General features: G+C 41.0%; 1 pseudogene; it reads left to right on the forward strand.

The window, feature by feature from the left end:
• The window catches only part of LOC115519897, a 74,857-nt pseudogene extending 65,931 nt beyond the window's left edge, over positions 1-8,926 (forward strand).
• The last annotated feature ends 6,321 nt before the right edge of the window (positions 8,927-15,247 follow it).

Raw genomic sequence — 15,247 nt, forward strand, 5'->3', positions numbered from 1 at the left:
ACTTTGGCTTGGGTCATGATCTCGTGGTTCATGGGTTCCAGCCCTGCGCCGGGGTCTGTGCTGATGGCTCAGAGCCTGGAGCCTAGTTCAGATTCTGTGTTTCCCTCTCTCTCTGCCTCTTCCCTGCTCACGTTCTGTCTGTCTCTCTCTCTCCCAAAAATAAAAAAACATTAAAAATTAAAGAAAAAAAAAGAGCAGAGATGGGCTTCATAGGTAATTGGTGTTTTTTTCTTGCCCAGTGAAGAGCAGATGATGGCAAGGTATAAAGCATAGATGAAAATTTAGTGGCATTTTAAAGAAGAAGGATGGACAGGAAATTGATCTGTTGACTGGCACACAGTAGGCACACTTAACTTCAACATATGTGGGCTAGAGCAATAAAGGCTTTTTCCACATTCCAAGCAGCATTTAGCTTCAGAGAAACATCATCAACCAACTAAATTAATGTTGTTATTTGAATTTTATTGGTATAAAGATTGGTTTGTCTGCTTCATCATTTTATTTTTGCTTTGAAGGTATAAAAGAGCTATAACTCTAAGGAGATGCTACCTAGCTTTATATTAGCATATATTAAAACAACATTATAATAAAAATAATTGACATCAACACTGTGAGATCCACAGGCATATTTGTTTCCTCAAAGGGGTTCCATACATTACTCAACTTTAAGAAACCCTGCCTAGAGGATTAGGAAGCAGGTTCACAAAACTGAGAGACTACATTAGAATTGATTTAAATATTTAACATTTTGCTGTTTCCTGTGCCTTCTTTTCCTGATGTCATTTCAAATATTTACTTTTAGAATGCCTGCCAAATTCTTATGGCCCGTCTTTAGCCAATCATCAGGAAAAACCCTGCAGGAAGATGGGAGGAGTGAGTGAATGTTCTCTTTATTATCCTTGCAGGAAAAGACAGATACATGCAGATGGGTGATGGCCCTCAGTGCATGGGCTGATCAGTGGTGCCCATTCAAGAAACAAAGCATTTATTAACATTTACTTCTGCCTTTCCAAAGAGCAAAACCAATGTCTGTATTCATGGAAACTTGAGTTTATTTCAGAACATGATAACAGTAGGGGCTGTAAAGTAAAACACAACTTAGGGTTGCTGTCCCTGATCTGTCACTACTAGCTTTAGTAGACAAGTTTCCCCCACAGTGCCTCAGGACCTTGGTTTTCTCCCCAGAGCAGCAGAGATAATAGCAGTCCTACTATGAAAGGATTACTCTACTTTGGGGGCACTTAGGTGGCTCAGTTAGTTAAGCATCCAGCTTCAGCTCAGGTCATGATCTTATGGTTCATGGGTTTGAGTCCCGTGTTGGGCTGTGTGCTGACAGCTCAGAGCCTGGAGCCTGCTTCAGATTCTGTGTCTCCGTCTCTCTCTGCCCCTCCCCTGCTCATGCTCTCTCTCTCTCCAAAAATAAATAAAAATATTTTTTAAAAAGGATTACTCTATTTTTAATAATAATTATTATTATTTTTACAATTAGTATTATTATTTCCAGCCCTACTCAGGTTACTCCAGTAGGAAAGTTGACACAATATACTGAGACACCCAGCCAAATAATTTGGGGGAGAAAAAGCAGAGTAAAAGTACATACATCTATATGCACACACACATACACATATAAACATGTGTGTGTATATATACTTATCTGTGTAGCTACTTATGTAAAAAGTACATGAATGTGGTCTAGCCCCCTCCTTAATTTAAAAACCTAAAAAGGGTTTTAAAATAACAAACTTTATACTGTGCAACCTAAAAAAATAGAGGGCCTCAGAGCACAGCTAGCAGCTGCCCTTAAGCATCTCTCTTGAAAAGCATGACCTATGGCTTATAAAAGGCATAAGTGAATGTGAGTAGGAAGCTTGTTCTAAACAAGAGGAGGCAAGCCCAGCATTCAAGGTATTTTTCATTATTTTCCCTAAGCTTGTATTTCTTCATAACTAATCATGTCTTCCAGATTGCAAAAGCCTTAGAAGAATCCATCAATCTCTTGACTACTGGATATTTCAAGTAAAAGACATTTTTACTTTGGTTTAGATCACACCTGGGCAGAGATGGTGCTCACTCATAAACCTGAACAGATGCCCAGAGAGCACAGGAGCTCTGCTATGCCCACTGTTAACCTTAGTCATGGGTCATGGCAGGGAGGCCCCGGGACTCCTTGGGGCCACAGCTGTTTGCTGACCAGGAGGGACGCCATAGCTATCTACACACACTCTGACCAGTTCCAGTAACCATGTGCTGGAGGGGAGGGGTCATACACTGATGGACCTTCACCCTGTGTCTGCGGTGCTACTCTTAGAACTCTGGTCACACATCCCCCTTTTCAAAGAAGGGAAGGGAGGCCTTCAACCATGGGGTAAGTGCTCTGTCCATCTCCAGGCCCCACAGTCCAGGGGGCAATGAGACCACTCATGGGGAAAGGGCCTTTTCTTTTCACTGCTGATTTCTCTTCTCAGAGGCTACCACACAGATATGGACTGGGAGAAGGAGGAAGGTGATGCCTATCCACATTCTGTTTATGGAGCATCCTGTTCTGAAGTTGAAGCCGACTGTCTGACTGGGGCTCATAAGGTAAAGAGCAACATTTGTGTTCACCATCTGGATAGTGTAAACACAAACGTTGACATGTTTTCTATGTGTACATAATAATCAACTTGATCCTCCCAGTGGAAGAACTAGGAACACATATAAAATTTTAGTAAAGATCTATTTTAAATAAATAATATTTTTCCATTATATATTGTCTCTTGGAATAGCTCCTTAGGACTGACATTGACATGGATGCTGCTTTCAGCATGAACCCAGCCCTGGGCATTGGACAGGTGTGTGATACCAAGACCACCCCATGACCATAGGAACTTCTGGTCAGTTCCGTTCAGAATATTATTTCCAAGAATCCTCCAAATATTGTTTATACCAGGTGCAAGTATTCTACAATGTAGATTATATTACATACACACACAAATAGATAAAATATTGGAAGAAAATTCAAAAAAAATGTTAATCATTGTCTTTGTATGGCAGGAGTATGTGTGACTTCTCCTCCTTTATAACTCTCTGTGCCTTCTAATTTTTCTTCATGAATATTAATATGTTCATACTTAGGAAACACTATATAAGTACATAAAGTTACATTAGTATTCATATTAATATTAAATTTATACAGACTGTGCAATTTAGGGAAATATAAAAGAAAAAGAAATGCTTAAGCACAGTTTTTTTGCTTCCTGTTGAATTTAACTCTGATTTTGATCGCATAAATAATAAAATTAATGCACCCAAAGTCTTTTTTTTAATGTTTGTTTATTTTTGAGACAGAGCATGAGCTGAGGAGGGGCAAAGAGAGAGATGGAGACACAGAATCCTAAGGAGGCTCCAGGCTCCAAGCTGTCAACACAGAGCCTGACGTGGGGCTCAAGCTCATGGTCCATGAGATCATGACCCGAGCCAAAGCCAGGTGCTTAACAGACTAAGCCACCCAGGCTCCCCACTGCACCCAAGTCTTTTTAAACTTTGAGTTAAAACCTTTCCAGCTACTAATGGAGCTTTGTTTTTTTCTAGCCTTGCTACTGAAAGTGGGGCCAGTGGACCAGCCACGTCAGCCCACCCTAGACCTGCCAACTGCCCCAAGGGGAGGCAAGGCAGCCAGCCCACAGTGTTCACCCAAGCAGCATGCTGGAGAGGTTGAGCAGCTTGGTGTCGCACTTGGCAGACACATGGTGCTTTCATCTGCCAACAGCTTCCCAGCATCCTAAGTCCTGAGAGACTTGTTTACCTGGATTGGCCATTGGGCTTTATAAGGTCTAATAGTTTTATTGATCCCTCTGTGCTTCTCAAAATGTGGTCCTCAGACCCTGCAATAGAAGTACTTATAAGTGTTTATGGGAAACATTTCTGTGCAGGAATTAAGCCCAGGCTTATACTTGTTCCATCCTAACTGGCTGAGACAGAATCTGCACATTTAACCTACACCTGAAATTCATCCGAAGCCTTTAAAGTTTGAGACCCTCGCATGGCTCATCCAGTCGTCGCCTCCCCTTCCCTTTCTTCTACCTCCTCCCAGCTCATTCTTGCCTCTTTATTGTTTAAGCAAAGGCAGAAAGGGAGATGTCATGACAGAAAAACCCTACATTTGTCCCATTGGAAAAGGAAAGAAAACTAGAAGTGTGTTAGACTGCATCTCCTGGACTTTGATGTTTTCCTTTAGGGACAAACATTTGGAAATATCCAAATACAGTTTTTAAATTTGTGTGCCTTATTCCTTAATTTTACATTTCAATAAAATGCGAACAGTAACTCTCCTTCAATTTTTTAACCTCCAGGAAGACACCCCTTAGAGCATAACAGTTTGTAAATAGAACTCAAAATGGCTTTTAATAAAAAATATTTAATTTGATAAAAGATTTTTTCATCATGTCTTGTTTAACATTTATCTACTCTTCATAGTATTTTATAAAGAGAAGAATCCATATATTATAACTTAATAGTGTTCCATTTTTCTAGTTCATGTAGAACTAGAAAATGTTAATGTTAGCTAATTCTCATCTAATTCAACAGATATTTATTAAGAATCTATGTACCAGGCCACATGCTAATAACAGAATACAAGAAGGTCAAGGCCTCAGAATGTTTATAAATGTGAGAGAGAGCAAGAGGAGAGAGGTGAACAAGGAAAATGCCCTCTAAGAGCCACCATGATGGGGGAATGTGTTCAAGACTCAGTGAGCCTCAAGGAAGTTCTTCCTAAATCCAACCAGGAAGTGGTAGGAGGATCCACATGCTCCAAATAGGCAGGAACTTGGAGGATGAAAAGCAGTTCTCCAGGAAGACAAGCTGAGGTAAGGAGCAGTGAAGAGAGTCAGGAGAAACTGCATTTACAAAGACTTGGAGCTCTGGAGGTGCCTGGGTGGCCCAGTCAGTTAAGCATCTGACTTGAGCTCAAGTCATAATCTCACGGTTTGTGAACCCAAGGTCCATGTTGGACTCTGTGCTGACAGCTCAGAGCCTGGAGCCTGCTTTGGATTCTGTGTCTCTCTGCCCCTCCCCTGCTCATGCTCTGTCTTTCACTCTCTCTCTCAAAAATAAATAAACATTAAAAACAAAAACAAAAAAACAAAACAAAGACTTGGCGATCTGAGTGAAATCTAGTAGGCTTGATAATTACCTGGAACTTGACAAGTGTCGGGTACCTGGAGTGTGGGGCACCTGGGCAAGAACTAGGGATGAGGCCAGGCAGGATGGCAAATACCAGACCCTGAAGAACCCTTCATAAAATCCACGCTAGACTGTCAAGAATGACTCACTATGGTTTGGAGCTCCATTTTCAGTCACATTGAAATATATATTCAATCAGTAGCATATACTTATAAACTGTGAAATTTTTGCCTATAGATTGAAAGAGAATTTATCCAAGCCATGAGATCATATACCATAGAAGAACTGAAATATTTCCCAGAAGGTGTGCTTTATTCTCAGAGTCCAGATGACTACAAAATCCCTACTGTCACTGATATACCAGAAGAGCTTTGTGTCACTTTGGTGCACTTCCGAAATCCCACCGTCATTTAACCAACCAAGGTAAGAAATCAAGACCTCTATGTGAGTTTGTAGAGCTACCATAACAAACTACCACACACTGGGTGACTTTAGCAACAGAGATATATTTTCTCAGTTCTGGAGACTAGAAGTCTGAGATCAAGGTTTGATTTCTTCTCGGGCCTCTCTTTGGCTTGCAGACAGCCAGCTCACTGTGCCCTCCCATGGTCATCCCCTCTGTGTGCATATGTCTGATGTCTCTCTGTGTGTGTCCTAATTTCCTTTCCTTATAAAGACACTAGTGATATTGGATTTGGGCACACCTTAAAGACCCCTATTTAAAGACCTTATCTCCAAATATGGTCACATTCATAGGTACTAGGGGTTAGGACTTGAGGATATGAATTTTGAGAGAGCACAGTTCAGTCTATAACAACCTACTCTTTCAAGAAATAATGAAACAGCTCCCTGAATTTGCTTATTCCCTTGAATTGACAAGGAGAAGGGAAAAGAAAAGACAATTCATGGCAGAGTGGTGCTCAGTCTTGAGATCATGAAACAAATGTAATCAAACAAGAAAGGTCAAGGAAGAACCAAGCATCATGGGTCATTAGGCTAAGGGCCACCACAAGATAAAACTGAAATTGTCGGCAAATTTCACCCGCCCAGAACTTTCTTTTCTTCACCCTTCTCACATGTCCTCCAGACTCAATTTTTTCTTGTTTATCTGCCTCTTTCCACACTCTCCCCAAATCAGAATAAGCTTTCAAACAAGTGTCTCACTATTTGCTCTGAGCTATTAATAGCTGCTAATACAAGAGGTATTGACTCTACATTCCCTGGACCATATGGGCTTCAACTGACCCATAAAGACCTATGGTGAGAGCTCTTGAATGCAAGTGCACAAAAAACACAACTTCCCCAACTTAAGTTCTGTTTTGAGCCCACATCTGGCCAGAAACATGGCAGATGAACCTTAGGTTTTCTAGGAAATTGCCTCTCTTTTTTGAATGTAGGTCAAGATTGGGAGGAAGGCAAGAGTTCCTGTCTGAAGGGCCTCTATCTATTCTTCTGTACTGGGAGAATCTCTAAAGACCATCCTAACATAGGGTGCAATTCTGCCTTTTAGAGTGTAGCCACCTCCCTGCCAGTTTGCTCCAAATAGGACACAAGACCTTTCTGCTCTCACCCCCTCCTCCTTACTTCTACCAGCAATCCCTTTCCCTCCACATTTGCTTCAGAGTAAAAACCAAAGCCTGAGATAGGCTTTATCTGCTTGGAACCCTTTGTCTCATCTCTCACTAAGGGCCTGGACACAAACCACAGACCACACTACTTTGAAGAAAGAAAGAAAAAAAAATAAGTACAAAGAAGCGTTGGTGAATCATTCAAAATATAATGTTACCACATGGTTAATTCAGAAACATCTAACACACACCAAGGAAGTTAGCACACATGCGGACTTCAACAGTTCACACTTCAGAGGCAAGCACTTCAGTCTTTCAGGCTTAGCCATAAAGATTGTGGTTGTTTTACTTGGGTTTTGAGTTAAACATAAATGGTCTGGAGCCCAAGTTGGAATATTCTAGAGGGCACCAAGGGCTTTGGTCTTTAGGACATTACCTGGGCAGAGGAACAGAGGTTTTAGCTGTCCCACTATCCTGATGTCCTGGGATATTTTCATGAGCTACTTTGAGGAGGACCCCATACACAAATCAGCGTGAGGGTAATTCAGTTCTGGCAACTCAGACATACTCTACTCTGAGGATTATAAAGCCAGAAGAGGTGAATTGAGAGATGGAGAAAGAGAGAGAGAGTGTGTGTGTGTATGGGGGGGGGGGGATGTACACAAATTAGTCCTAGGAGAACCAGACATTTCTGACAGCCTTTTGCCCTCCTTTCAGGGTTTGGGTGAGGCTGGAATGTTTTGGAACCCTCCGTGTTGTTGACCATATATGAATGCAGTCACTGCTGCCCATAAAGAAAGGGGGCTGACCAAGACCTTCACCTTGAGTGACCAAGCAACTCCTGAGTTGGTTAGGATAACTTGTGTGGATCAATTTACTGACATGGTAAGGGTGGTGAGGAGAGGTCCCTGTTGTAATCACCACTTTCATGGACTTCCAGGTTCTTAGTATGGATTTGGTAAACATGACAAAAGCACAGGGCAGGTTCATGTTTTCCAATAAAAATTCTCACTCTGCCTTCACCTGCTACTACCTATATGCTCCAAAGCAACTGCAGAGTGAGTGAACCTCTTCAAATGATGGCTTGTTTTAGACCTCAAAGAAAATCAGACTCAATTGAGCCAGTGCTAGTAGCAAATGGACATGGTAGCTTATTTCTTGAAACATTTTATCAAAAAGAAGTTGATACGGTATTTTAATTACCTTAATAACCAAATTAGGTTAAATGGATATCTGATCTGGTCAGTTATTCAGAAAGTATTTGTTAAGCAAACTAATAAAAATAATTTAACTTAAAATATCAAGTCACTTGGCACTCTTTGATATGCCTTGTAATGACACACTAATGACACAGTTTCATTTTCCATCTGTTGAAATATGTCTAGAACTATCCTCAGGGACTATTCCTATATGGAAATGCTTACTGCAACCCTAAATGAGGCTCTAGTATAAAATTAGATTGCAATTACAGGGCTTCTGAATAAGACATATCTTATCCCAAACATAAGAAGTTTATAAGGATAAAAAGATTTATGTCTCAAGGATTGAAAGAAATACGAAAACTATATAATTTTGATAATAAAATGGACATCAACTTGTTCTTTTTTTAAAAGTTTATTTATTTATCTTGAAAGAGAGAGAGAGAAAAAGCAGGAGAGGGAAAGAGAGAGAAAAATAAAATGCCAATCAGGCTCCACGCCCAGTGCAGAGCCTGGCATGGGGCTTGATCTCACAATCATAAGATCATGACCTGAGCAGAAATCAAGAGTCAGATACTCAACTGACTGAGCCACCCAGGTGCCCCTGACTTGTTCTTTAAAACAAACAAACAAACAAACAAACAAACAATTCTTCTTCTTCTGTGGTGCCTGGATGGCTCAGTCAGTTGAGCATCTGACTTTGGCTCAGGTCGTGATCTCATGGTTCATGAGTTTGAGCCCTGCATTGGGCTCTCTGCTGCCAGTGCAGACCTCTGTCCCCCCTCTTCCTCTGCCCCCCTCCCAATTGTGCATACACACTCTCTCTCTCTCTGTCTCAAAAATAAATTAAAAAAAGAAACCTTAAATTTTTTTCTTCTGAATTACAAGTTTTTTATATAACAGCATTTTATTAATTATCTTCCTTCTTTTGATCTTTTTTAGATTCCTAAAGATGATCCTTCAACATTTATACCTTAGTCTATCCATGTGTCTTAATCCTATGTTGTTCTTAGAAAATGAAAGAATACATGATTGACCTTAAAATTTTCAAACCAGAGCAAAATGTAGGTTGGCACCCAATTGTCAAGGATAATTTTAGTATCTTTCAGTTATTCTCTGTGGTTTAGGTCACTGCGTTATTATGTTTCAGGATGCAAATTTGCACCAAAAATATAAGGAAGCTTAGAATCAAAAATTCTTCTTTTCATTTGGATTATACTGAAGATCTACAGCATCATGATTTTAAAACATGGTTGGGTTCTCATTACCATGGAACAACTGAAGAAAATGCTCATGCTTTGTTCTTCAGAAATCTGCTGACTCCTAAAATCATCCACCCCAAAACTCTCAGGATTGGATCCCCAAAGCCAAAGGTTTGGTTGTAATAACCAGCTTGCCTGAAAAATACATGGTTTATAACGTTTGCCAATCTCCATGGTGTAAGTACGCCCACCTTGGCCAACTCCAAGCCACCAACGATGAGGTCTCTGAACATGGGATTGGAAGAGATGTCTGTAATTGGCTCTTGTGATCTCCAGCACTGCAAGCCTTACCACAATCTTCAGGTTCCTGCCACTCCCATATGGCCTGTTTAGATGAGGCTTAGGGATATAAACCATCCAAAGCCTCCAGGTGGTCCTCATCTGCCATGAGCCATGCTAGTGGTATAGTGTCTTCTTCTGGAAAACCATACGGAGTAAAACGGTGATCTCAAATCACCTTGATTTGGTTTGGTGTCTAATAGATGAAATCAGCACCACATTCCTTTTGCCATTTCAGAGGAACACAAAAATACTGGGTTTTTTTTCAGTTATTTCTTCGCTACTTTACATTGCATTTTCCTAAGGAAATTCAGGGTTATGCCAGAGAAGGTGTTCAGTCCCTATGAGGTTTGAAACACAAATAAACAAACTAAATCACTTGTGATCTGTGTGCTAGATGGTAAACTCTGTGTTTATTAATAGTAATTTTGTGCTGGAAGAATTAGCGTGCATGACTGTTTATGTGTGTTGAGACCAGATTGGAAGAAGAGAAGGCTGGCAGTGGAAAGGAAAAGCCTCTTTCCAAAGAAAAGTCTCTCAGTCAGTGTCTCTTATTCTAAGAGAAGTCTGTGTGTATACATATATTTTTAAATGTCTGAATTTACCCAATAATCTAGTTTTCCTAGAACCCAACCCACACAGACTCATTGTGCCAGACATAACAGCAAAAATAGGGTTACTGGTATATTTTTCCATCAGCAAAATAGGAGGACACATTTGTCACAGATGCAAATTAATTTTAAAAGTATTACATTTCATAGATTGTGTGGGCAAAGCCTCTGAAAACACTTGGGTAAGCCTCTGACTCTTGATTTCGACTCAGGTCGTGATCTCATGGTCTGTGAGATGGAGTCCCGTGTCAAGCTCTGTGCTGACAGCGTGGAGCCTGCGTGGGATGCTCTCTCTGCTCTTCCCCTTCTTGCGTGCATGTGCATTCTCTCTCTCACACTCAAAATAAAATAAACTTAAAAAAAAAAGAAATTGAATTTTTATAAAATAAGTCTGATCATTTAAGTAGTACTTAATTAACTTGAAGAATTGGGGTTGGGGAGAAAGTATTTACAAAAATAGCACATTTTATAGGATAGCAGTTTTCAAACATAGGATTAATATTGTAATGTCCTTAAAATTTGACAGTTTTTAGTATCTATCATAAAACTTAATCCATGTTATTAATTTACATAAATATCTTAAAATTTAATTATTGACTATCTAATTTTAAAGTGTTATCACAGTGAGAGTTACACAGAACTGTAAAGTATGATCTTTTTAACCAGTGGTCCATAAATGGTGAAGTGCCCTTTCAGTGATAAAAGCACATAATAATTATTATCTTTGGGCAAAACTGCAATTTCTTGTTACTTAGAAACCTACCGGGGCTATTGCTTAATTGTGGGTTCAATAAAAGTTTGTCGGACGAGAAATACCGTGTGGCAGGTCTACACTCCCTGTGCTCCACCTTGCTCCTTTTGACCCATGGGGCCAAGGATGTCTTACTTCTTCTGGACCAAAAGCTTATGACAGAACAGTCTTGTGCCAGATTACAAAAACACTGGGCAAATGGAGCTGAGTGAATAGTAGTAGGGAGGGACTTGATTTCTGTTCAGTGTTTTGAACCTGAAGACAATCACATATGCTCAAGTGTTAGAAATGGGAGAGGTCAAAAAGAGGGCTGGGACAGGAGGGCTGGGATATCTATGTTGTTTCTTTTTCTTTTTTTAAGTTTTATTTATTTATTTTGAAAGAGAGAGAGGAGAGTGAGAATCCCAAGCAGGCTCTATGCTGACAGAGCGAAATCCTAAGTGGACTCATGAACTGTGAGTTAATGACCTGAACCAAAATCAAGAGTTGAATGCTTACCTGACTGAGCCAGCTACATGCCATTTTGTTTCTTTTAAGAAAAAGTCTTTAAATCCTCTGCACAATGGTGTAAAATGGCCAAATTCCTCACACTATCCGAACACATGGAACCACAGGATGAGTTTTCTGGAAGCAGATGTTGAGACAGAGTATGGGGAGCAGGATGTTTTCAGGGATCGACACCTGGCACAGGAAGGCTGAAGAAGCAGAATTGGGCAGAAGGAGAAGTCGAGCAAGACCCCCAAGGCATCAGGAACCCAGCAGGAGCCTTGGAGCAAGCACTGTCTCCACCAACTGGTCCCACTTAGGCTGTAAGAGACAGGCCTGTGTACCCCCACTGTACCCCATGGCACTCAGTCACTGCGGGGCTGCCTCCATCCCCCCAACCCCCTGCAAGACCTTGAGGAAAGAGGCTCTCTGCCCCTGAGGCAGACCCTGAGGGAGTTCCCTTCTTTCGCTAGATAGGATGCTGCCCCATTCATAGAGTGTTGCATAAAGCCAATTAGATCTTTACATTTACTGGGTTGAATTTTTATTTTTTAACGGTATCATGTGTCATATACTTAATATAAAGTATCTTAAACATAAACATAATATAAAGTATACTTAAAGTGTCTTAAACTTCCTTTTCATTATTTTTGCTGGTTTGTTCAGAGACAACCAGCTGGTTCTTTTTTTTAATGTTTATTTATTTTTGAGAAAGAGAGACAGAGAGGCCAGGGGAGGGGCAGAGAGAGAGGGAGACACAGAAACCTAAGCAGGCTTTGAGATGTCAGCACAGAGCCCCAGGCAGGGCTCAAACACACAGACTGTGAGATCATGACCTGAACCAAAGTTGGACGTTCAACCCACTGAACCACCCAAGCACCCCTCCATTTCTTCTCTTAATTTTGAAGTTCTACTTTACCATGAGTTTACTTTTCCATTTACTCACTTTCATAAACAGACACATATTTCTCTACCACTATTTGAAAACAAGATACCAAATATTTCCCCCATGAAAAATTACTCTCCTGGCCTCCTGCTCCAGCTGTCCCCATATTACCACCCTTTGCCCTAGTGAAATGACTTCAGTGGCTTCTACTTTCCCCTCTCCCCAGCAACCCCCCAACCCTTAAGCTGTTGAGGCTGTTGTGTATTTTAGTTTACACCGTTCATTGAATTTCTTTCACTATATGACTCTTTCTAGCATTTATATTACACTTCCCTAAAAGCCTGCCCTATGCTCTTAGATTTCCTCTCCTCTTTACCCTTCTTATCTGAGCTACTTTACTGTTTGATCCTTTTCCTCAGATAGGGTGGTCTTTATCCAGGCAGGAAGAAGGTATTTTGCTCCACTTACATGGTCCCCATTGCCCTTCTTCCCTCTCAGAAAACTGAAGCTGTGAGTCTCCTGTCTTCTCTGTGGCAGCCAGAAGTTTGATGCCAGGAAGCAGGTGCTCACCAGAAACAGAATTTTCAGGTGCCTTGATCTAGAGATGGGAGCTGGGAGAGGGGGGGAAAGGACCTCGTAGTCAAAACAGTTGAGAATAGAGGGTCTGGAATATAGATGTTTAATGACCAAGCCAGGAGTCCTGAAAGTGCCCCATTATCAGTCTGCTTGACTGTGTTCTACCTTTGGGTTTTAAAGAGCTCACCACAGAAGGCAGTGCCCTAGGGACACTGAAGCCATGGCCAGTACTTTTCCATTTACGTCTGTGACCAGGATTTGTTGCATTTTTTTTCCCCCAGAAATAGGTTTGTTTGGATTGTTGGGGAGGGTGGTGTCACTGAGAATATTAATTCTTCCATTGGGTAACAGGGATTTTTTGATGTAACTCTTAAGTGTATTTTTATAACAAACCTCAAGCACATGAGTCAGTATATGTCAGGTTTCTTTCACTTACCAGAATAATCCATTTAAACGTGAAAACATTTAGCCTTCCCTTTTCATTAAAGGAAAACAAGAAGGAAAAAAACTGTGGTGGCTTTTTTCCCTTTGTCTTGAATAAGATCTGAGGCTCAGAAAACCTTGGCAAAGACTTCATGCTACCTTCATACTGTGGGCAACCTTTTGTTCACTCTGCAGTGAGTCATTTTTCTGATGAGCTCCCCAGAGCCCTTGGGCTTTCTGAGAGAAAACCAGAGGACTTCAGGCCTCACCCCCAGCCCTCTGGGCTAAGCAATAACCTTTTTGTTTAATTTGTTTACGCTTTATAAGATTTCATTCAAACAAAAGTTTCTCTGGCTGAAACAAGTTTGAAAAATACCTCTCTGAAGCCATTCAAGGTCAGATTTCAGTTTCCCAGCAATTAATGTATTTGGTTCTATAATCCAAATTACTTTTATATCTTCTGAATCTAATACCATAATCACACTTTAGTACTCTAAAACTGTTCTTCTATGTTAAACACTTGTATTTTATGTTGATTCTGAAGGATTTATTCCTCTAAGTATTTTGAAACCCCATGATCCTTGCTTTTCATTGACAGAGTCCGTGCTCCTGTAAATGGGAATTGCGAATTCTCGGTGTTCACTAATTTCCCTCTTTTAGGGGCAGAGTGAGGTGGTGAATGGACTGTGGATCCTGAAAAACAATCCCTTCCCTTAAACAGAAAGGCCTCAGTCTCTACTTTTTCTCTCCCCAGGCTGCCTCTCCTCCGTTCCCAGCTCTCACAGAATCAGCTCCTCCTCATCTGTCAGGACTAGATGTCCCCTCCTCAGGCCTTCCTTTATCCCCCTCCCCAAATCAAAGCTAATTCCCATGTTTCTTGCTTCTCACAATGATAAATATTTAGTGATATGTCAGTACCTACTGGGTGAGTGAATGAATGGATTACTAATGCCTCCCTCCTTCACTAAAAAGTGTCTTAGGTCATCAATCAAGCATACATTAGCCCCTGCAATAAACAAGTTGTCATTCATGCTGAGCACTGTGGGGGATACAACCAGCTATTCTAACTAAGAGCTTACTACCTAATTGGGAAAGTGAGATATTAACATTGAATAGACAACCAACTATTAGTGGCAGTTAAGAGATTAGTTTCCTGGTTCCTGGTGTATTAAGTGAAAGGCAAATAAGCAGTTGGTTGGATCTGAGTTGCTTTTGGAATTAACAGAAAGAAGAGAAAGGATTTCAAATCTATTTTTTGATGGTAGATAAAGATGGAGAGAGGGACGGCAATCTCAACAGGATAGGAATAGGGTTGCTATGATTGCAGACATGGAAGAGCCTTCTTCAGCCACTTAACAAATACTGGGCATTTACTCTATGGCAACTTACTCATTCTAGGCCTGAGGATACAGTGGTGCATTGAAAGTAATGTTTGTAACCTCATGGAGATGAAGTTCTAGTGGGGAAAGCAAATAGAAAGGTGAACAAGTATCCATATCGGGTAGTAACAAGTGCAATGGAGAGAATGAATCAGCGGGGTAGAAAAGAGAGTGCCAGAGGTGCTGCTGCAGACTGAGTGATCAGGGAAGAGCTCAAACCCAAATAACAAGAAGGCATCAGCTATGCCAATGTCTAAGAGAAGAGAGGTTGAGGCTGAATGAATAACACGCTCCAAGGTCTTAGGACAGGAAAGACTTCCACACACTCAAGAAGCAGGGAAAGGCCAATGCACCAGGGATTACAAACAAGGGAGAAAGGGGATGAAGATGCACTTGGGGAGGTGAGCAGGTCCGGTCCTGTCCCATGGGGCCTCCGTGGAAAGCATATGGGGTTTTGCTAAGTGCTGTGGGAGGCCATAACCACCTTTGGAAGGTTTTGAGTAGAGCAATGCCACGTTTAAGCAGAAGAAGGATGATGAGAGGAGTAGTTTGGCTGGAGCATGAGACTTTTTTGAAGAGTAAAAGAGTCTCGGGTCAGAAACAAAGACAGACTATGAAGGGCTTTGCACCGTGGGCTAAGGAGTTAGGACCTTATGTTCCAGGT

This window comes from Lynx canadensis, chromosome C1, assembly GCF_007474595.2.
Source record: "Lynx canadensis isolate LIC74 chromosome C1, mLynCan4.pri.v2, whole genome shotgun sequence".
Taxonomy (NCBI): domain Eukaryota; kingdom Metazoa; phylum Chordata; class Mammalia; order Carnivora; family Felidae; genus Lynx; species Lynx canadensis.